This window comes from Arachis hypogaea, chromosome 17, assembly GCF_003086295.3.
Source record: "Arachis hypogaea cultivar Tifrunner chromosome 17, arahy.Tifrunner.gnm2.J5K5, whole genome shotgun sequence".
Lineage (NCBI taxonomy): Eukaryota > Viridiplantae > Streptophyta > Magnoliopsida > Fabales > Fabaceae > Arachis > Arachis hypogaea.
Window position 1 is genome coordinate 38,565,478 of NC_092052.1, and position 24,529 is coordinate 38,590,006.

Genomic DNA, 24,529 nt, shown 5'->3' on the forward strand with positions numbered 1-24,529 from the left:
AGCGGATTTGGCAATAAATTCGTCGGATAAAAAAGTTACCGTTGGATTCGGTTTTTCAATAGTAAATTCGCCGGTAATAATTGGAGGGAAAAAAGAAAAATTTGTGCGATCATTACCGTTGGATTTAGGAGGAAAAATCCGACGATAAGGTATTTAAATGAAATGTGCCATTTTGGTCACAAGATGTGCGTTACTGGTGAATGTTTCTATCGGTAAATCCGCCGGTAAAATTGATCCTAAATTCGAATTTGCGAACTCTTCCCCTTAATTTCTACAACATTGCTTTTCTCTCCTTTCTCAATTTTTTTCCCCCCAGCCTCCACATCGCCACCATTCACTATCGTTTCGCCATTGACTGCTTCCCATGACTCCAACTGTCGTCGCCATCGAGGAGCGTCCACCTAGAGCTTGTTTCTGCCATGGAGGATCTTGTTTTTTCTCTATGAGTTTTTGCCTTCGTCATCTGTCACCGCCGTCACTACTTGTCTCTGTTAGCTACGATGCTACCCTTCCTCTTTCATTTAGGTATGTCTTCTTCCCTTTCTTTTTCTATTTTTCTTTTTGGACATTGTTAATATTTGGTAAACCCTAACCCTAATAATTAGAATAATTCCTCTAAGTGTTAAGTTAAATTAGGGTCTACATTTTATCTAATAGTGCTTATAAAATTTGTGATATTTAATTTTATTTTAGTTATTATAAAAAAAAGTGATGAAATTTACATTCATAAAAGCCAAAGAAAAGAAGATAAAGAAAACTAGTAAAACAATTGTAATATAACAAAAGTATACATATTATCCAAATGCATGTTGATTTCAAGTTGTCAAAGTTTTGATGGAATAATGCTTTGTCTATTATTAAAATACATGTTAGTTATCTGATGGAATTGTATTTAAAAATATTTTTAGCGAAAAAATATGATAATATACTTAAAAAATTGGAATTTTGTGGAAGTCTGCTCTCTTGATTCATAGAAAGCCATGAATATGTATTGGAAAAATATCTTTTAAAGTAACAATACTAGTAAAGTAGTAAAGTAATGTTTTAATCACCTTTAAATTTGTAAGATTTATTATTTGTGAGTCCTATTATCTTAATTTAAGAGTAATTAATGATGTACTTTTTTTTTAAAGTGACAATATAACTTTAAAGGAGTCAGATCTATATGTATTACATTAATATTTTGTATTACTTTTAAGTTAAATTTTAGCATCATGTGTTTTTCAATGTTTAATATATTTAATATATAATTCGGTTGCTACATTTTATTAACTCTAAATTATGAATGCATGTTTAAATGTAAAATTGGTGGTTCTTTTTCTTATGTATAAGCATAATGTTGAATCTTGAATAATTGAATATCTTTCGAGAATATTAAATTTTTACTTTATTTATTATGTTATCGTATTAGAGTAATTTTATCAAGTTGTGCATGCTTCAAATGCTCAAGTAATGATGTTCTGATCTTGAGGGCATATAAAAGAATGGACAATTTTTATCTTAGATAACAATGATGTTCTGTCTTTGTTTTAAATGAGACTTCAAGTTTTACTTTGTACATAGATGAATATTGAATAGCCGTCACAAACTCATAATTCACATTCAAGGGCACTTCAATTTTTTTCCTTTGGCAATGAGAGAGGCGTAGCAAAGGCAGGTGTTACAGTTGTCGGTGATACTGAGTGGTATGAGTTACATCTTTGGCAATAGGTATAGAACTATATGATTACTACTCTTGGAGTCAAGTTAAATGGAGAAAATCAAGGATTGTTTGTTAAATATTCATATTCGGTCTTTTGTTGTGGTTTTATTTTTTTTATTCTATTAATAAAATATATGTTAGTTGTTTGAAATTGTATTTATTATTGTAAATATATTTAATCCATATTCCATATATGTATAACTCTTATAATTGTAGATAGAATTATAGATAGTTATGATTTTTGCTGATTGTATTTGAAGTATGTTAGACTTATACAAATATAAGTGAGTATATGTATAGAATAAAATTAAATTGAAAAATTTTCAAAAATTAAATTGAAGGTTTGGTGTAAGACTCTAAATTTTAAAAAATTAATAATAAATTATTTATGATCTATTATATTTATTTAAAATTATATTTTTAGAAATTTTTATATATAAGTTGAGTAAATTTTTATTTATTATTTAAAATTCTTATCATTAAAAAATAGTGAATATTTTATATGTCTTAATTTTAAATATTTAAATTTTTAACTTTATCTTATAAATAAAAGAGAATTAATTTACTTATATCTAATTTTTATTAAATTGATATTTAACTGAAAATAATTTAAATTAAAAAATATTTTAAAGATAGATCTTTTATATTTAATTTAATTTTTAATTATTATTCTACTTTTTTTAATTTTTTATAAAATTACACTAATACTCCTATTTTTAATAAAAATACATAAACTAACCCACACCACTCCAAAATCCTAACACACTTACACTCACTCTCTCACTCTCCTCACTCACGGTCACACACGCACACACCCACTAAACACACAAACCTAACACAACAGTAGCTTAGAAAGAAGAAAGAAGGAAGAAAAGTAAGAAGAAATGGGAAAAAGGGAGGGGGCCGCGAAGAAGAAGGAGAGGAGGAGAGGGGGAGTTGACCACACCACCGCCCAGCTTGCTATTGCCGCTGGTCCACCTTGGAGCCACCGTTGAAGCAGAACCGCAAGGAGTGAGGGTGTAAGACCCAGAACTTTGAAAAGTCTTATTATGATCAAGTCTCAAATCATATAGTTATTTATAACCTTAATTTCAGAGATTATTTTATTAAGGATAATTAAGGCAAGTTTTGATTTATTGAACTTGAGACAGGTTATGATTTATTATCCAATTTGATAATTATTGGATTATTTTCTATAATTATATTATAAAGTTGGTAGTTGTGAAATAATAAGGATTTTTATATGATTCGGATTAAATAATTAATATTTTAAATATTAATACTGTTACTTTGGAAAATAAAGGGTTTAATTATATTATTTCTAATTATTTTGATTTGGGCATTTTATGGAAAATAATTTATAAAATTGATGAGCAAATAGTATTTTTATACACTAATTTTGTTGGGTTAAAATTTGTTCCTAATTACTATATTACCCCTACTTTTATTTGAAATTACAAAAGTAACCCTAACCCTAAGTTTCAAAAATGAAACCCTAATCCTATACCCAGCAGCCGCCACCTTTCTTTTTCCCCTCAGCAGCTGCAACCTCTCTTTCCCAAGCAGACACACACACACACAGCTTCCCCCACAACCCAGCAGCTGCGCAGCCCTATCCTAGCCACAACACAGTTTTCTATCTCTCTTTCCATGAATGGAAAGCAATAGAAGCAGAAAGGGAGAGATGGAGCAGAGTTGCGATCCAGGGAGGGGATGAGCCGCGCGGTCGTCGGTCATCTCGGCGCCGTGCTCAGATCGCGTCCAGTCCTCGTCGCCGCCGACCCGTGACGCTGCCTCCAGAATCGCGCGAAGGACAGAGGGAGGAGAGAGAGAGATCGAGGCGAGCCTTGAGGAAGTGAGCTGGGCGAAAATGGAGAAGGAGAACGGCGTCGTCCCTTGCCGTGATCAAAGCTTGCTGCCGCCGCGTTGCTCGGGACTTTCGCACCGCCACTGTCGCTGGGAAGACCGCCGCCGCTGTCCGAGAGGCCACCTCTGCTGCGAATCAGGACTGAGGTGAGAAAGAGAGGACTGCGAAGGTGGGAAGTCGCTCTGCCCAATCTCCGCCTGTGCTGCCAGACCCGCCGCGGTCAGCTGTCACAGGGTCGCCGTCAAGCCGTGTCGGAGGAGGAGCGCCGCCGCTGTGCCTCCATCGTCACTGAGGACGCCGGTTGTCGCTGCCGCCATCAGAAAAGGGCTCAGGTCGCCGCCGGTGTCGCTGCCGGATAAGGGAGCTGCATCTCTGTGATTCTGACTGCTGGGGATGGTCATGTGACTTCCGGGATCTCTGCCGGAGCTCCGGACTGAGCCTCTGTCGCTTGAGACCCTGCTGCTGTCGCCAGAAAAGGTTGTCGGTAAGGGTTTTAATTGTGGTTTCTGTCCTTTTTTAATTCCGGGAATACTATAGTCGCTACGTGTTGGTTTCAGATGTCGTGATCAGAATTTGTCGCCGCTGCCGCTTGAGGTGGCTGCCGGGCTGTTGCCGAGCCGGCCCGGGGAACGCCGCTGTTTCGGTTCAGCCGTCCTTTCTTAGTTTCGGTAAGTATTTATGTTTCGGAAAGCCACGCGTTAGTATTCTGTGGTGTTCGGTTAAGGAATATGAGTTTTGACAACGTGGGGTTGAGTCCTGATTATTATATGTTGTGAATAGTGTTGCGATGGTTATTGCGAAAGTGGCTGGGAGCTGAGGTTTTGGTTGCCGTCAGTTCGGGTTGAGGCGGAAATGGACTTGATGAGGCGTTTGGATTATGGAATTGCGTTTTGAGGTAGGGGCGCTTTCCAAAAACTATGCTTTATGTGTTGGAATTATTACATATGGATACTGTTGTGAGAAAATGTGTATTTGGTGATTGTATCGGCCTTATGTATAATTTGATTATATCGAATGATTATGAATGTTTGTTTGGCTGAATTGTTGTGCGGCTTTGTGAAATGTAATCCTTGGAAGTTGATTCTTTAAAGATTTGAAATGAGTTTAATCCGTTGAGGATTGGTTTGAATTGAGTCAATTATTTGGATGATGTGAAAGATAGAACACTTTTGAATTCAGCCTGGTTTACTTTAATTGACTTGGTTTCGGACAAATGATTTATTGCTGAATCGATTCTTTAAAGCTTTGGAAATGAGTTAAATCGATTGATATTGAGTTGATTTTGAAATAGTATCCTTGAGATACGCCACTGAGGCGATTGTTGGATTTAGCTTGATTTGAATTGATTTCTGATTTTGTGTTGTTGAAAAGGAATGAGGAACGGTTTAGTTGGGACCCGAACCGGGTGGCAAAAGTCCAAGTTTTAGGGGAGGTGCTGCCGAAATTTTTATAAAATCTTAGTCTTGTTTGAAAGGTTATTTAAAAGGTTTGGATTTGAGAAATTGTATTATTTGATTTATTAAGAGGATATTTATGCTTTCCAGCTTAATTTATTTGATGAACCTTATACGTTGAGTTCGACTTATTTAGAACTGAACTATTTTTACCGTTTGAATCACTGAAGAAAATAATGATGCTCTAATATTGATTTCAATATAAAAAGGAGCTTTTAGTTATTTTTAAAGGAACCTAGACTTTTGATTGAGTAATCAAGTTTGAGACATTTTGGAAGAGTTGGAAAAATGGGTTCCAAAAAGAAATCTGAAAGCGGTTTGATTTAAATGAACCGGTTCCATTTCAAATGAGTTGATTTTTGGACCGGGTTGGAACTTGTGATTTTGTATGGTTCGGTTTCATAATAAATTCAATTTTATTTACTTGAACCGAGAATCTATGATTTTAAGAGTTTCAATGAATTTTAAGGAATTGATGTAAGTTGACCTTCCCCTAAAGACTTGGGACTCTGCCGAAAAACTTTTGTTATGAAATTCCACCGCTGGGTGGGTGATTTTGGATACTTTGAAATAAATCCTTAACTTGCCATGGTTTTGGAAGTTTCGGAAAGAGAATGCCGAGAGTGGCTTTGTTTTAAAGAGGGAACTCACTTTGAGTAAAAGTGGCTTGTGAGCCTGAGATGATTTGAGAAATGAGATCTTTAAAGCCAAGGCTGAAAAGAGTTGAAATTTGATTTCAAAGTGAAATGACTTGAGAAAAGTGATTTATGGCTTAAATGCCTGTTTTATGAATTTGATGATGTTGAGTGTGGAAGTGCTGTTTTGTTATGGGCCGGAATGGCTATGTATGATTATGAATATTGGCTGGTTTTGGATTGAACCGTGAGCCGGAATGGCTGTGTATGATATTGATTTATGGCTGATTGCCGAATGAGTTATGGGCCGTATGGCTGACTATGAATTATGAATTTAAGCCGGATGGCTGAGATGGATGTTGATCCATGGTTGGGACTGAATGAATATATGCTTGAAATGCCTGGGCAGTAGCAAGGGTTGTGGTTTGTCCCACTTGCTCCAGGTCAGAGATTGTGACGCCTGGGTAGTAGCGGTAGTAGTGGTGATTCCACTCGCTCCAGGTTGAGCTGTTAAACACCCGCCTGGGTAGTAGCCGCAGTAGTGGTTGTTCCACTGGCTCTGGGTTGAGCGGGTAGTAGCAATGGGGTTGTAGCTCAAACCTACTTGCTCCGCGAGGGGTGTTTCTGTCCATGGTTAGCTACCAGGACGTGTCGGGTTGGCTATATAACCGACAGATGATATCATCAGCCACTAGGGACAGGCATGCATCATATGCATCTATGTGACATTGTTTGGGTGTGCATATTGTACTTGGTTTGCCTTTGTGATTAACTGCTAATTGTTCTACTTGCTGTAACTGTTTGTTTGTGCTTGAACTTCCTGTCTGTGTTTGCAATTGGGACTCTGTTGGATTGTGGTGATTTGGTTGATGGTTGGATTGTTTGGGCCTAGGGCCGTGGTTGGATTGAGATGGACCGATGGTTGGTTTCAGTTTTGTGTTTCTGATTTGGAAAAAAATATGAAAGGCTATTTTGGTTTAGCATAGATAAACCTTTTTGAAAGGCTTTTGGTGTTTTTGAGAATTGAACGGTTCCTCTTTCAGAAAAGATTTCCGACTTTACCTTATTGAAAACTGTTGTTTTTGAAAAGAGGCATAAGACAGTTATTAATCACTGGTGCGGTTATCTTCATGTATCCTATTACAGTAATTCCCAAAAACCCTCTACTGAGAACCCTTTCGAGGATGATGTTCTCACCCCCCTACATTTTTCCCCTTTCAGGATATGGGCGCAGAAGTTACGAAGAGCTTATTTAATTGTTGTTGTGATGCTCTGTATTGTTTTAGTTATGGTTTATTGTACCCTCGCCTTTATCTTGATATAATCTGTAAGAGGGATAAGAATTGTATTGGTTAATGCTTGTAAAGTTAATTATATATATTTATGTATATATATGGATGTACTCTTTATGAGTTGTTGTAAGTTGTATGGTATTTATGGATGTACGTTATCGAACGAAAGTATTTTTGGGAGCGGTATTGCGATTTAAAGTTTTAAACAGGCTCATATTTTAGTATTAAATAATATAAAAGTCGTCGTAATATCCGAACTATCAGAGTCGCGCAGCCGGAAGTGTGAGCTTTGGTAGTTAGGGTGTTACAGAGGGAGACTGCGTCAATTCACCGCGAAGCCGCCACTGCCCTCGCATCTGTCGTCGTCTTCGCGAGGTTTATGTCGCCGTCGTCACCCTCACCGTGAAGCCGTCGCCGCCGCTGTTCTGTCAAGAGAGAAGGACGCGCGTGAGAGGAGACAGAACTGCGTAGAAGCTCAGCCGCGAGTGAGGAGATGCGCACCTGATCCTTCGCCGAACTGCGTCGCCATCCGTGAAGCTGTCTCCGTTGCCGCTGCCGGAGGTTGCCGTCGGAGCTGCTGCTCCACTTCCGTCATTCTTTTTTTCACAGTAAGTTGCTTACGCTCTGAAGCTCTTACTGTAATCGTTCTGGTTATCTATGATTAAGGATTTTGATATATGGAAGTTGTAGGATTAATTTTATAGGTTTGCATGTCAAAATTGAGGTTGTTGCTAAACCACCGGAGCTTCTGACAACTGTCAGAGCTGCTGCCGGATAAGTTCGGAGTGGCTACTGTGTCGTTCTTTTATTCCAGTAAGTGTCTCTAACTCGGAATCCTCGCCATTAGTTTTCCGTTATGTGTTTTAATGTTTCTGTGATATTAATGTTTTTAGGAATTAGAAACCGAGTTTGCATGTCGCGATTAAGGTTGTTTCTGCTATTGAGAAAACAAGTGGAGCTGAGGTTTCAGTTGTCGTTGACTTCAGGCTGAGAGAAAAGGTTTCCTTGACTCGTTTGGTTTTTGGGTTTCGCGTTATCGAGGTAGGGGCTTTTTAGAAAACTAAACTTTATAATTTAGAATTGTTATATATGGATATTGATGTGAGAAATGTACCTTTAGTGATTATATAAGTCTTATGTATTGTATGGTTGTCTTGGATGGATATGAATGTTTGTTTGACTGGATTATTGTTTGGTTTTGTTAAACAGACGATTCTTGAAGTGTTTCTTTAAAGTTTTGAAAATGAGTTTGAATTGGTTTTCTTGAAATACAAAAATAATATGCACTTTTGAAATCAGCTTGATTTTGAACTAATTTGGTTTTGAACCCGTTGGAGAGGGTTGCGGAATGGTTTGGTTGGGACCAGGAAGGGTGGCAAAGTCTAAGTTTTAAGGGAGATGCTGCCGAAATTCCTATAAAATTCGAGATTTTATTAAAATGTTATTTGGAAAATTATGAGTTTAAGACTTTTACTATTTTACTTGAATTATTTAAGAAAGTGATGAACTATGTTTTAAAATGAGTTATTGAAATGAGAATTATGATTTAGCCCTATTTCTTAAGAAAAATATTATATCTCTTTTGGGAGCAAGTCATTTCAAAGAAACTTATGTTTTAAGGATGTTTTAAATGTGAAAAAGGGTTTATGTTTTTGAATTTGACTTAAGAATTTCAATTGAAGGAGTTTCAGTGACTTTGAAAGAACTTGAACTTTGATTGACAAGTTTCATTTTACGTTTCAGAAAAAGTTTAAGGTATTCTTTAAATTATGAATTTGCAAAACTAAAACAATTTCTGAGCAGTTGGAAACGCTTCAGATTTAATCATGTAATTGGAGTTAGTTTTGGTTTAAGTAAAAGAGATGGTTTTTGAAAATTTGTTCGGAGTAATTGATTACACGACTTGGTTTGACTTAAATTCTATTTTTATTTATTCAAATCAAGAAGTTAAGGTTTTAGAGATTTTCAATGAATCTGAGGAAATGAGTTAGATTATTCTCCCCTAAAGTCTTGAGACTCTGCTGAGGAATTTTATTACCAAATCATGTTCTAGGATGAATGATTTTTGAATCTTTCAGAAGAGGTTTTTAATTTGCAATAGTTTCTGAGTAGTTTGGGAGTTTTGAAAGGATGTTGTGGAAAGTGGCTTGGTTTTGAAAAGGAAATTTACTTTTGAGAAAAGTGGCTTATGAGTTTGAAATAATTTGAGAAATGAAGATTTTAAAATTTAGACAGAGATGAATTTGATTTTGGTTTCAAAGTAAAGTGATTTGAGAAAAAGTGATATATGGTATGAATGATGATTTGACTTGATATGGATTGTTAAGGAAGTGCGAAAATGATGATTATGAATGAATATGAATGACAATGAGGCTTTTGCACTTCTTTTATCTGAGATACGAGTTTTGGGTAAAGTACCGGGACTTGTCACCACGTGTTCCAGGTTGAGACTTGATACTCTGTTGACCCTACATCGTAAGGGTGACCGAGCACGTATAAATTTCCGGAAAGGATAAACCCATTGAGCAAATTTTATATATAAGAAAAAGCTATGCATAGACTCTTAGGGATGCGTGACAGGGGACAGTTCAGGGTATAGCAGCCGGACTTATCAGGTTGGCTTGATAACCGACAGATGAGACTCATTAGTCATAGGGTAAGCATTCATCATATGCATCTATGTGACATTTTTGGGTGTGCATATTGTAATTGGTTTGTCTATGTGAATAATTATGTTTAACTGCTAATTACTCTACTTGATGTAACTGCTTGTTTGTGTTTGAACCTTCTTACTTGTGTTTGTGACTGAAAATGGTTGGATTGTGGTGATTTGGCTGTTGATTGATTTGTTTGGGCCTAGGGCTGTGATTGATTATATGATGGGCCGAGGGCCGTGAGTGGTTTTATGTTTTTGGTTTAGTAAAGTATGAAAAATCAAATTGGTTCAGCATAGACAATGAACCTATGCTTGGAACAGCTTGGTCATTCATATTATCTAGAAAAAACTTTTAATAATTGATACAAAGGAAAAGGTTTTGGATTTTTGAAAAATTAACGGATTTCTCTTTTAAAATGGATTTCAGATTTTTTAATATAAATCCTTAGTTTTGAAAAGATATATAAGACGGCTATTAATCACTGTACTTTAAAAACAGTTTTACTTTTACGTATCTTATTATAGCAATTCTCTAACCCTATAGTGAGAACCTGCGAGGACGATGTTCTCACTCCCCTACAGGTCTTTCCTTTTTCAGGATGTGGACGACAAAGTTCGGAAGAGCTTATTACTTTTCTGTTTACACAATATTTTTGTATTGTTTTATTATTTATGTTTTTCTCGCCTTTAACTTTGCAAGTTCTATAAGAGGGATATGATTTTGATACGAAATGCTTGTAAAGTATATATATATATATATATATATATATATATATATATATATATATATATATATATATATATATATATATATATATATTCTTTGTAAGTATTGTAATTTGTATTGTAAGAATGGATTTATGTTTTCAAGAAAATGGTCTTTGAAAAATATGGTCTCAGAGTTTAAACAGGCTCATATTTTAGTATAAGGTATTTTAAGAGTCGTCGTAATACCCGAGCTATCAGAGTGGCGCAGCCGAAAGCGTGATATTTTGATAGTTAGGGTGTTACATTATGGTATCAGAGCAGTTTTTTTTGTAGAGCCTGAGGAATGGACCGCCTATGCTTCAATTGCATACTCTGAGCGTTTTTCATGTAGTAGGTCTTGTTCGGATAACAAGAATTAGAGCTTTATGAACATGATGGTCTATTGATTAATGCCATTAATCTTGCATTGCATAAATCCTGGTATTAAGTTTGGCCGACTTAAAACTAGTGGATTATGTATATGGAAGCACTAATGGGTTATCATAGACGATATGCGAGTTATAGATAACATAAATTGCGGGTTTTGGGAACATTAGAAACTATTTCTCGAAGTTACTCAATTAGGTGTCTTGATTTTCTGCTGATATCATGTGATTTGTTCTCTCATAGTTTACTTTGGAGTCCTTAATTGCTATTTTCTTTTGAAAAGTAGTTTGATTGTTTCAACCCTGTTCCTCTGTACATATGCATTCTCGTTTGATTCTAATTGCATATGTCTGCCTAAAATCCTTGGTTTATCTGTTTTCTTTTGTTTAAACTGTTCTTCTTGATTCACGTATTTTTCAATATAACTTTGAACTTGTTATGATGCAGTGTGTCTTTTGAAGTTCTTTTTCCGAGTACCTTTTTAAAAAATTGTGATTCAGTTCTTCTTTTATGTAACTGCATTTACAACCATCTTTCAATTTTTTATAGAATCGCTTTTGATTCGATATACACTTTTCTATATAAAACTTTGAAAATTCCTTATACAGTTTAAAAATTATCTACTCCCAATACCTCGCCAGTTCTTTTACTGGTTTATGAAAATATACTTATTTTAAAAATACAACTTGATTTTCTAATAATCTTACTACAGTTCTTTTGCATATCTTTACTTGACTATGTACTTAGTTATTTTTCAAAAATTATTAAAAGAAAGGATTTTCGCTTTTATTCCTGTTGATCTCCGTTTGACAAACTTCACCTAAACTTTTTTTTTTATTGAATTTGGGTTAGCATAATACATTATTTATGCATTTGTTTTTCTTTTGAAGACGTTGGACTCATATCTTTCTTCTTATGAACGGAACAATTCCCTTCTTAAATTTTTCATTTCTATGAATGTCATATTTGATTCTATTTTTAATTACTCTTACTTTTGTGAACGTCATTATTAGTCTTAGTTTTCCTTCTCTTGTGAATCTCATACTCATCCGAGTCAGAGTGAATTTACTTCCATGTAATGCACAGTTTGTCCTCTTATTTTTTTTCTTTAGTCAAAGGTTCTTTCTTGAGAATTTTTCTAGTGATTGAGTTGTCTTTCCTTGCACGTTTTGTATTCCTTTGGGTCAATTGAAAACTTGTTTGATATTCCATACCTATTGAATTTTTGTTTGAATTCCCTTGATTTAAAGATCCTTTCTCATATGGGTTGATTTCCTTTTAAGTGCATCTTAATCCCTTGAATATTCTTGTGAGGTGGTAACTTCCAAGTATACTTTCGGAGTTTTCTTTTGAACCACTTTGAAAAAGTTTTGAATCCTCTTTGAAGAAATTTCAAATTAAATTTTTCTGTTGCTTGATTGTAATTGAAACCATTCCTTAGATTTCAATAAAGTTGTTTTAAATTTTTCATGCACTTCTTTATATGAAGCTCTAAAAATCTTATCATGCATACGCAGCTCTGGCGCGCGTATGCGAAGATGAAATTTTTTAGGCACTCGCGTACGCGGTAGTTGGCACTCGATGCGGACCAGACTTTCTCATTCGTATACTCGTGTACGCGTAGGTGGCATGCGTACGTGAGATGGGTATTTTAACGCCCATGCATACACGGAAGGGTGTTCGCGTACGTGGAATCCTATTTTGCTGAAAGTGTGTTTACAAAATTTTTATCTCGAATTTTCTTTTTTAAATAAAGTTTAACTTCTTCTATCCTTGCTATAACTTTTATACATGTTTATTTAAAATATGAACTTTTGAGAATTTTTTAACAAACCTTTGATTTCTTTTCGAGTTATATGCCTACTTTTAGTTAAGTTGTGCACCTAACTATCTTTCTAAATATTTGAGAAAATAATTTGCTTTTAGCCAAATTAGTGTTCATTTTGTTTTAAAACTCTACATAATCTATTTCAACATGAAATTGTATTAAAGTAATGCCACATTTAAAATTTTGTTATTCTTTTACAAAATTTTTATTGCGCACCTTTTCTTTGAAAATGGGAAATAGTTTTTTGAAAAAGTTTTTCATTCTTTATGGGCAGTGTATTCGAATGTATTCTTAGTCCTGTTGTTGAGTCTTGTAAGCTTTGTCTTCAGTTTTAGACATTCTTCTTCTGTAAACCTTGCTCTTCTTTGACTCGGCTTAATTTTGTTCAAACTACTGCACTGCTTTTCCTTTTATCGTTCCTATCGGACTTCTTTGATTCGGGGTCATTTTTGAGGCTGCCAAAGTGATTTTCTTTCCAGTTCTTGCGGATATTGTCTTTGTCGCTTGTCCTTTTCAAAGGTTTAGTACCCTTCTGAGTAAACTTAAGAATGTTTTAGTGTCACGTGCGACCTTTAGGTATAGTAATGCGATGCGTGGGTTCTTTAAGATGTGGTTTGTGGATATGAAAGGTGAAACGGTAAGTGTGCAACCTTAGGAGAAGTTGTGGAATTTTTGTTCCTTGCAAAAGAGTTTGCGGGTGTTAGGCTTGTGACCGGTTATGGGGTTGTAAGTGATTGATAGTGTTCGAAAGTTGAAGTTCTAAAGTTGGTACGATATCTGTGATCGAACGTTATATCCGTTGTCTTAATACCAGCCGCTTTGTAGCCTTTTTGCCACATTAACTACCACTTTGCTTTGTGAACGCCTATCTTGCAAAACTTGCACCCTGTTGTGTTTTCCAATTTTTGTAAAGTCTTGAAACCATATAACCTTTTTGCATCAAGCATTCTTGTATCTTCTGTCTTACACCATACTTTACCCTTATATTTAAATCTTATGGTTATCTAGTATTTGAACATTTGTATATATATGCTAAGATTTCTTACTTTTCTAAAAAGTATTTAAAAGTAGAGTACTAAGACTATGTATTATCTTATATATTACTTGAATTTTTGAGGGAAAAATTTTTATAAGTGGGATAGGAGGTAAGACCCTAAATTTTGAAAAGTTATTAATAAATTATTTATAATCTATTATATTTATTTAAGATTATATTTTTAGAGATTTTTATATATAAGTTGAGTAAATTCTTATTTATTATTTAGAATTCTTATAATTATTTAGATTTTTAACCTTATTTTATAAATAAAGGAGAATTAATTTATTTATCTCTAATTTTTATCAAATTAGTATTTAACTGAAAATAATTTACAGATTGGTAATTAAAAGGTATTTGGTGCGCGAAATTAGAACTCGCACAACTGAATTGGCAAGTGTACCAGGTCGTCTAAGTAATACCTCAGGTGAGTGAGGGTCGATCCCACGAGGATTATTGGATTGAGCAAGCTGTGATTATCTTGCAAATCTTAGTCAGGCAAATAGAAAAGGTAATTGTTGTTGTAGCCACATAAAATAAAACAATAAAGAAAACAATATTGAATTGGTGTAGAAACAATGATGGAGAATCAGTTAAGTGATTAAAGCCAGGGCTAGTGGTCATTAATCTTCTCTGATCCAGATCACACGCCGGTACTAATGGTCATCTAATCTGAACGAGGGTGAAGCTTGCGCAATTCAATCTCTGGTGATCCTACTCAAAACACCACAAACAAGGTCAGATCTTCCGGATCGGAGAATGATGCTCTGTATTCTAGCCTTAACGCCACAGAAATCTCAATTACCCATGACTAACGAGATTTCATGGCACGTATCCCAATTAGCCAGATACTCTCTTGGACCTGTGATGTACTCTCAAGCTATAGCTCAATACTATCCGGCTAAGGCTTCGCAAGAGCTCATGTAGAATAAGGGGTCATACTCTTGTTCCACCCCAGATTCATAAAGATGAAGAACGAAAATACAACATAGAATGGAATCAAACATGTATTAAAGCAGAAGAAGTAATAATATTAATTCATAGGAATGAGTAGAGCTCCTATCCTTAACACAAGAGGTTTAGCTGCTCATGCTTTATAAAGAAGGTGCAAAGTAATATGTCTGTGCTTCTCCCCTCCTAGGAGGCATGATCCTCAAGAGAAAGGAAGTCCCTTATTTATAGTTCTTAATTAAAAATTACAAAAAGAAAATAAAATAAGCTAAGAAGTGCTAAAATTCACTTTGGGGCCCACTTGGTGAGTGTTTGGGCTGATGTCTGGTGTTTAACTCAGGTTTTGGGCGTTCAACTTTGGTCCCTGCTCCCTGGCTGGCGTTGAACGCCAGTTTGGGCATTCAACTTGGTAGGCCAGTGCTTCTTGGGCGTTGAACTCCATAGAGGGAGTAAGTTGGGTGTTCAATGCCCGTTTTGGGCCGTGTTCCTGGAAGAGAAGTATAGAGCATAGACTATTATATATTGCTGGAAAGCTCTAGAAGTTAGCTTTTCAACGTCATTGAGAGTGCATCAATTGGACCTCTTTAACTCAAGATATGCTCATTGGAATGCACAGAGGTCAGGATTTGGCAGCATCTGCTATGCTTTCTTCGTCTCTAAACAAGGCTTTGCCAAAATTTTCCATTTTCACCCAAAAATCACCTAAAATCATAATAAAAACACAAAAATTCAAAGTAGCATCCAAAAGGTAAATTTTGCATTAAAACCTACTAAAACTTAATAAAATGTAACTGAAAACACTAAGAAAATGATACTAAAAAGGGTATAAAATATCCGCTCATCAGTATTTTAAAGATTGATATTTTATATTTAATTTGGTTTTTAATTATTATTCTATTTTTTAATTATTTTATAAAATTACACTACTACCCCTATTTTTAATAAAAATACCTAAACTAACCCACACCACCCCAAAACCCTAACACACTTACACTCACTCTCTCACCCCCCCTCACTCATGGTCACACACGCACACACCCACTAAACATACAAACCTAACACAACAGCAGCTTAAAAAGAAGAAAGAAGGAAGGGAAAAGGGGAGGGGGCTGCGGAGAAGAAGGAGAGGAGGGGAGAGGGAGCTGACTACGTCACCACCCAGTTTGCTGTCTGACGAGAGGATTTTTGCCAGTAAAGAATTTTATAAAAACAGTTGCGCTGTAGATATAGTCTCTAAACCAACAAAAATCCCTTCGTACAAACGTTTTGGTTGTCACAAGTAACAAATCGCTTTTTAAATTGATAACCAAGTATTTAAACCTCGGGTCGTCTTCTCAAGGAATTGCAGGGAGGTATGTTCTTATTATTGGTTATGAGTCTTGTAAATTAGGGGTTTTAGAAGTAAGGGGGAATATGTTATATGACAAGTAAAATAAAATAATAATAATAAAATCTCTTGGCAAGGTATAAGAATTGGAATTCCTATCCTAGTTATTCTTATCAGGTGTGAAGAGAATTGGGTTTTAATCTCACTTGGTCAGCCTTTAATAAACAAAGGAAGGTTAAGTGGACTGATTTGCTTGATTCTCAAATCCTAGTCAACTCCTGTGGAGAGACTAGTGTTAGAGCAATCCTAGATCAAGCAGAATCTGTCAATTTCAATCACTTGCTAAGTTTGATAACTCAAGTACTACCAATCACTTGACCAAAGCCAAAAGGGAGAAAAATATCTAGATTAAATTAAAAGCATTCATGTAAATAAAGCAAAGCAAAATTAAATCTGAAAATACCTCAAATTGCATTAACAAAAGAAATTAAATCTGGCATAGATGTTCATAAATTAAATTGAGAAAATAAATAAAAAGAACATTGAACCTGGGATCGAGAGTCACTCCTAAAACTAAGAGAAATCCTAATCCTAATCCTAAGAGAGAGGAGAGAACCTCTCTCTCTAAAAACTACATCTACTCCTAAAATTGTGAATGTGAAAGCTTCTTTTTTTGAATGGATGTATTCTCCCACTTTATAGCCTCTAATCTGTGTTTTCTGGGCCGCAAACTGGGTCAGAAACAGCCTAGAATTCGCTGGTTGCGAATTCAAACACGCTGATTTTTGTCACTGCGACGCGGCCAAATGAAGCACGCAGTCGCGTCACCTAGCGTCAGAGCAACTATGGCATATTAAATATCAAATTGAAGCCCCGGACGTTAGCTTTCCAATGCAACTAGAACCGCATCGTTTGGACCTCTGTAGCTAAAGTTATAGCCGTTTGAGTGCGAAGAGGTCAGGCTGGACAGCTTAGCAGTTTCTCCAACTTCTTGTATTCCTTCCACTTTTGCATGCTTCTTTTCCATCCTCCAAGCCATTCCTGCCCTATAATCTCTGAAAACACTTAACACACATATCAAGGCATCTAATGGTAATAAGAGAGGATTAATAATAAGCAAATATAAGATCAAAGAAGCATGTTTTCAATCATAGCATAAAATCAGGAAGGAAAACGTAAAACCATGCAAATAGTATGAATAAGTGGGTAAAGAGTTGATAAAATCCACTCAATTAAGCACAAGATAAACCATAAAATAGTGGTTTATCAACCTTCCCACACTTAAACACTAGCATGTCCTCATGCTAAGCTCAAGAGAAGCTAAAAAGATGAAGAGGAATGGTAGAATGTATGAAATGCAACCTATCTATATGAATGCAACTACATACAAAATGTTTCTACCTACTTGGTTAAAAATAAATAAATTTTCCAAGACAAATATAAATCAGATTCCACTAATTCAAATCATACAAAATAAGGTATAAGTAAACTTGTAAGAAGATAGCTCATGAAAGCAGGGAACATAGAATTTAGCACTGAACCCTTACTAGTAGTGTATATCACTCTAACTCTCAAGTGTCTAGGGTCAATCACTCTACTCTTCTCTAATTATGCTTTCTAAACTTTGTTCTTCATCTAACCAATCAACATTATTTAATGTACCAATGCAAACATCATGAGGTCTTTTCAAGGTTGTAATGGGGCTAAGGTAAAGGTAAGGATATATGTATGGCCAAGTGAGCTATAATATGAATCTTTAATTAACCTAAACTTTCACCTAACATACATATACTCTATATAATTCTAATTCATGCCTAGCTACCCAAGATTCCCACTTTTACATCACATACTCATGTATCAACTTTTTCTTTTTAATTTATCACATGTGCATTGATTTTTTCATTAACTCAACATTGGGGTAATTTTGTCCCCTTATTTATTTATTTATATTATATATTTTTTTTCTTTTTCTTGTTTTCTTTTCTTTTCTCTTTTTTTTTGAATCATAAAAGCAAACATAACTTATCAATGCACATGGATTTTTCATTATTTTTCTATTTTGGTTTTTCATGAGTAGGTTCCCAAATTTTTCATATTCAAATAAATTAAAAACATGATACATTCCCTTATCAACCCATGTTCCCACAATTTTCCCACACTTATTTGATACACAATCTCTATCTTAAGCTAACCAAAGATTCAATTGGGATAATTAATTTGTTTTCTGCTTAAGGCTAGTGATGTGGTAAAATATAGAACAAATGGGGATTAAAAAGGCTCAAAGTGGCTGACAAGGGTGATTTAAAGGGTAGGCTTATTTGGGATAAGTGAGCTAAAATCAAACAATGGCCTCAATCATGTGCAAGCATATAAATATACTAAATAATGGACATATAGAATGGAACAAAGCAAAGATTGCAATTATAGAGAAGAAAACACACAAGAATAAAATATTTATGGTTAAATAATGTAACCATATAAATAAGCTCAAAATCTCACAGGTTGTGTGTTCTTTGGCTCAAAAACCATGTTCCACATACAACTTCAAACAAGTTTAACAAAAAATTTGTTCAATTTAAATTAGTGAAAATTTTCAAAGATAGGGTCTTAAAAGAATTTTATTACTTTAACCAAGTAGTAACTAAATGCATAAAATTAAACAAATATGCAAATGCAATAACTAATTTAACAAAGAAAATTTAAACATTGGTGTTGAAACAAAAAGGTACTAACCCATAGAGATCGGTATCGACCTCCCCACACTTAAAGATTGCACCGTCCTCGGTGCATGCTAAGATGTGCAAGTGGGTGGCTTCAACTGATGCTTTTTTCTATAGATTGTGCAGATTGACTTGCCTGTCTCCCCATGTAAACGTCTTCCGGTTCTCTTCCGGGTGGCCATCCTAAAAGAAAAAGGGAAGAAGAGTAACCCAGAAATAAAGATAGGAAAATAAATACAGTATGTGTGGATTAATGCCAAATAATAAGGGTCTCAATTACATGGTAGCTACAACATGCAAGTGAGAAAACAATAGAAGCCATGGCATGCCAGTGGTACAAAATGTACAACAATGGGGAAGAGAGTGGGGAAGGAGAGATAATATAAATTCATGTCAATGCAAAAGTAATACAGATATAAAAGATTGGCATTGATTTAAATAATATTACTCAATCAGAATTAAACAAGTCATTAAGCACCAAGAAAATACCAGAAAAGATGTAACAGTTGAATAAGAACATTTGAACACCAATGGTAAATAATAAATTTAGAAAAATAAAAATATGTAATGAATGAAAGTATGCAAATAAATAAAATAAAATAAAAGATAAGAAGAATGAGAAGGGAAAGAAATAAAGTAAGAAAGAAAGAAGAAAGAAGAAAAGATAGAAGAAATTAGGATTAGAGAAGAAAAGATAAGAAAATTGGCACTAATCTGGATAGGTTGTGTGACGCTGGCGACGCGGTTGCGTGGGTGACGCGGTCGCGTGGTGCGCAATAAGGTCAGGCAACGCGGACGCGTGGGGCACGCGATCGCGTGACTTGATTTGTGCTAGTGGCGCGAGTGCAGCCTCGCGGTCGCACAACTCTCTATTCGAAACTTGGTATTGCCAAAATCCAGGGTGACACGGTCGCGTGGTCGACGCGATCGCGTGAGTGGCCATCATGGGGATATGACGCGGACGCGTGAGCCATGCGTCCGCGTGGTAAGGCATGTGCGATCAGCACTAGTCCAGCACCACTCTCGCACAACTTTCGGTCGTGCACCCTTTGTACGTCGATTTCCAGGTCACGCGGCCGCGTGAGTGACGCGGTCGCGTGGGAGCCATTTTTCCCACATGACGCGGACGCGTCAGCAACGCTGCCACGTCACGTGCGTGCTTCTCTTTTTTTTTTATGCATGAAAAATGCAGTGTTAATATGAATGTGATGCAAAACTCCAGGTTCAATATAATAAAATAAAATAAAACACGAAAACAAATAAAACTAACTAAAAATGAAAAAGGAATGATCATACCATGGTGGGTTGTCTCCCACCTAGCACTTTTAGTTAAAGTCCTTAAGTTGGACATTTGGTGATCTTCCTGTTATGGTGGCTTGTGCTTGAATTCATCCAAAAATCTCCACCAGTGTTTGTACTTCCAGTAACCTCCGGGGTCCCAAACTAGGCATGTAAAGCCCTTAAGAAGCTTCAAACAGATTCTTAGGCTCCCGGGGTGACAACTGTCAGAGCAGATTCTTGGATCCCAAATCTTGCTTTTACACCCGTCTTCTTGTTGATCATCATGATTCCGTCCGGGTAGCAAGCAATCAGAATTCTCACTAAAGCGGCCAACCAACTTCCTAGACCCATTCAGTTGAGCTTTACACCAACCTTTGCGTTTAAACTTAAAGCTTCCAACCATAATGAACCTTGCAGGACAGTTCTTACCACTGACCATCTTCCTCTTACTCTTAATACCACAAAGAGCTCTAAGTTGACCATCCGTCTCCAGTAACCCATATTCAAGTGGGATTAGAAAGCTAAGGGATATGAATTTTACCCACTTGAATGTTGTGAAGGATGATGGCAACTTAGGGGGAGGCATTTTTAATGAAATTGCAAGCTCCACTCCCTTGTGCTCTTCTCTGATAATTACCACCTCTTTGCAAGCTTCTTCAATTTCACCCTCTTCCTCTTGGTAGCTTTCTTCCAATTTAATCTCCTCTTCATTGCTTTCCAAAGGCATGGGAGGTTGTGCTTCTTCTTCTTGAATCTCCATCTCTTGATCAACCTCTTCCAAGTCTTCAACTGTGATATGCCTTGGAGGTTGTACACCCTCCTCAGCATCAATTTCAAACATCTTGAAAGGGGGTTCTATGAATGGACTTTCCCATGGAGGTTCTGCATCTCCTAAGTCTTCAACCACTTCTTCCTCTTCAATAATTACAGCTTCCTCCACTTGTTCTAGTACAAAGTCATGCTCCGTACTGTCCACTGGAGTTTCTAATATCTCCTTCATGCTACGTTCTTCATTAGATTGCCCACATGAAGCCATGGGAGCATTTTGAGTGTCCGAGCGTCGGGAACCTAATTGACTTATCGCTTGATTTAGTTGATATAGAGTTGCATGAAATCGATCCGCTGCTTCCTTGAGATGATCCCTTGATTCTTCCTTCACTAATTCTTCAACCACTCCTTCGACTTCAAGGGTTTTTACTACCTTCACCTTTAGGGCCTCCTCTAGCTCCTTATGAAGTATAGATTCACGAAGATGATCCCTTCTGTCTTGTTCCATGTCAATAGCATCATTGAGATCATGTTGCTCTTGGATTGATGGATGTGGGTGCTCTTCCATGGATGGTGGTGATGGGATGGAGAGATCATTCTGTGGTTGACAAGGAAGTGCACTAGAGCTTGAGGGTTAATTGTTGAAGGTATTTGGTGGTCCAATTTGGGCGAAGAGAGCTTGTATAGTAGAGTTTAGATCGGCAAGTGCTTTCTCCATGGAGGTTTGGGGTGGATAGGAGAGTTCATTTAGTTCATAGGGTGGTTGGTATGGTGGATACGGGTTAGGGTCATATGGAGGTGAATGGTTGTAGGTGGCTTGTGAGTATGGTGGTTCAAAGCTGTGTTAAGGAGAGGGTTTATAGGCATATGGTGGTGGTTGTTGATAGACCATTGGAGGTGGTTGTTGCCATGAGGGTTGATCAAATCCTTGTGGCTCCTCCCATCTTTGATTGTTCCAACCTTGATGCCTGTTCTCATTGTAATTTCTTCTTTCTGCAACATTATTGTAACCAGACTCATAGCCAAAGGGGTGAGAGTTCATAGTAGCAAATAAAAATTAAAAACAAAAATAAAAACAAATTGAAATTAAAAGGTTATTTAAATTTTGAATTTGAAAATTAAATTTTGAAATTTGAATTTTAAATTTTGAAATTTGAAAATTTTTAAATTTGAATTTTGAAAATAATTTAAATTTGAATTTTGAAATTTAATTTTTGAAATAAGATAAGATAAGATAAAAATTTTAAAATAAAAATCAATAACCTCTTAATTTACAAAAAAGTAAAAAAATAAAAATAAAAATAAAAACAGATCAAAAAGTAAATATTTACAATAACCAATAATAAGACACACGTTTGTAATTCCCCGGCAACGGCGCCATTTTGACGAGAGGATTTTTGCCAGTAAAGAATTTTATAAAAACAGTCGCGTTGTAGATATAGTCTCTAAACCAAAAAAAATCCCTTCGTACAAACGTTTTGGTTGTCACAAGTAACAAACCCCTTTTTAAATTGATAACCGAGTATTTAAACCATAGTTGTAAAAACCAGACCGGACCGGCCGATTCGACTGGAAAACCGGTGAACCGGACCTTGTACCGGTCCGGTTCGGTATATTGACCGCTTAAGGAAATGAACCGGTACGAACCGCTCAAACCGGCTAAAACCGGTCAAAACCGACACGGACCAGAACCGAACCGATCAACCTGCGTACCGATGACGTCAGCATGCGGGTTTGAAATTTGGAAAAATGCATTGCAGGGAGTAAGAGTCGAACTTGGAACTCCTGAATTACAGACCAAGTTGGCAACCCCTGCAATATCCCATTTCTTTAGTATTACTAATGCTTTTTATAATATATATTTTAATTCTTTATAACTAATACATATATATACATATACATGGAAATACTTAACTCAATATTTTTTAAATTAATTATTTTTTAATTGAAGTACAAATTAATTAATTTTAAAATAAAAAGTAATAATGAATATAAAAATAAAATAAAAATTATTTATTCTGAGAAAAAAATTAATTTATATAATTATTTAATTATACAAAAATATTTAGACCTTAAAATTATTCTTCGAATATAATTCATAGATTGTTATTCTTATTGTGTCTAATTAAGATACTATATAGTAGTATGAACTAATTATATATCTATTTTTGTATTAGTTATTTATAGAATTCGACTTAATTGTTTTTAAAATGTTAGTAAAAATATATTTTTTTCAAAATTTAATTTTAGGTTTTTGACTATTTTTATTTTTTATTTGCATAGTATCGAGTCAACCGGTTCAACCAGTGACCCACCGGTTGAACCAATGACCCAGTGACCCAGTGACTTGATCGGTTCGGTTCTGACAACTACGATTTAAACCTCGGGTCGTCTTCTCAAAGAATTGCAGGGAGGTATGTTCTTATTATTGGTTATGAGTCTTGTATATTAGGAGTTTTAGAAGTAAGGGGGGAATATGTTATATGACAAGTAAAATAAAATAATAATAATAAAATCTCTTGGTAAGGTATAAGAATTGGAATTTCTATCCTAGTTATCCTTATCAGGTGTGAAGAGAATTGGGTTTTAATCTCACTTGGTCAGCCTTTATTAAACAAAAGAAGGTTAAGTGGACTGATTTGCTTGATTCTCAAGTCCTAGTCAACTCCTGTGGAAAGACTAGTGTTAGAGCAATCCTAACTCAAGCAGAATCTGCCAATTTCAATCACTTGCTGAGTTTTATAACTCAAGTACTACCAATCACTTGACCAAAGCCAAAAGGGAGAAAAATATCTAGATTAAATTAAAAGCATTCATGTAAATAAAGCAAAGCAAAATTAAATCTGAAAATACCTCGAATTGCATTAACAAAAGAAATTAAATATGGCATAGATGTTCATAAATTAAATTGAGAAAATAAATAAAAAGAACATTGAACCTGGGATCGAGAGTCACTCCTAAAACTAAGAGAAATCATAATCCTAATCCTAAGAGAGAGGAGAGAACCTCTCTCTCTAAAAACTACATCTACTCCTAAAATTGTGAATGTGAAAGCTTCTTTTTTTGAATGGATGCATTCCCCCACTTTATAGCCTCTAATATGTGTTTTCTGGGCCGCAAACTAGGTCAGAAACAGCCCAGAATTCGCTGGTTGCGAATTCAAACACGCTGATTTTCGTCACTGCGACGCGGCCTCATGGAGCACGCAGTCGCGTCACCTAGCGTCAGGGCAACTATGGCATATTATATATCAAATCGAAGCCCCGGACGTTATCTTTCCAACGCAACTAGAACCGCGTCGTTTGGACTTCTATAGCTAAAGTTATAGCCATTTGAGTGCGAAGAGGTCAGGCTGGACAGCTTAGCAGTTTCTCCAACTTCTTGTATTCCTTCCACTTTTGCATGCTTCTTTTCCATCCTCCAAGCCATTCCTGCCCTATAATCTCTGAAAGCACTTAACACACATATCAAGGCATCTAATGGTAATAAGAGAGGATTAATAATAAGCAAATATAATATCAAAGAAGCATGTTTTCAATCATAGCACAAAATCAGGAAGGAAAACGTAAAACCATGCAAATAGTATGAATAAGTGGGTAAAGAGTTGATAAAATCCACTCAATTAAGCATAAGATAAACCATAAAATAGTGGTTTATCACTGTCGCCGCCGGTCCACCTTGGAGCTACCGTCGAAGTAGAACCGCGAGGAGTGAGGGAGACTGCGTTAGTTCACCGCGAAGCCACCACTGCCATCGCTTCTATCGTCGTCTTCGCGAGGTTCATGTCGCCATCGTCGCCCTTGCCGTGAAATCCCTCGCTGTCACTGTTCTGTCAAGAGAGAAGGACGCACGTGAGGAGACAGAATCGCATAGGAGCT

At 35.8% G+C, this 24,529-nt stretch overlaps 1 long non-coding RNA gene across 1 annotated transcript; it reads left to right on the forward strand.

The window, feature by feature from the left end:
• Positions 1-3,161: 3,161 nt before the first annotated feature.
• On the forward strand, positions 3,162-7,080 carry LOC112765431 (uncharacterized). The gene is made up of 4 exons (XR_003183775.3): positions 3,162-4,053; positions 4,127-4,237; positions 4,350-4,464; positions 6,880-7,080. It is a non-coding gene; the product is annotated as an uncharacterized lncRNA (long non-coding RNA).
• Positions 7,081-24,529: the final 17,449 nt, after the last annotated feature.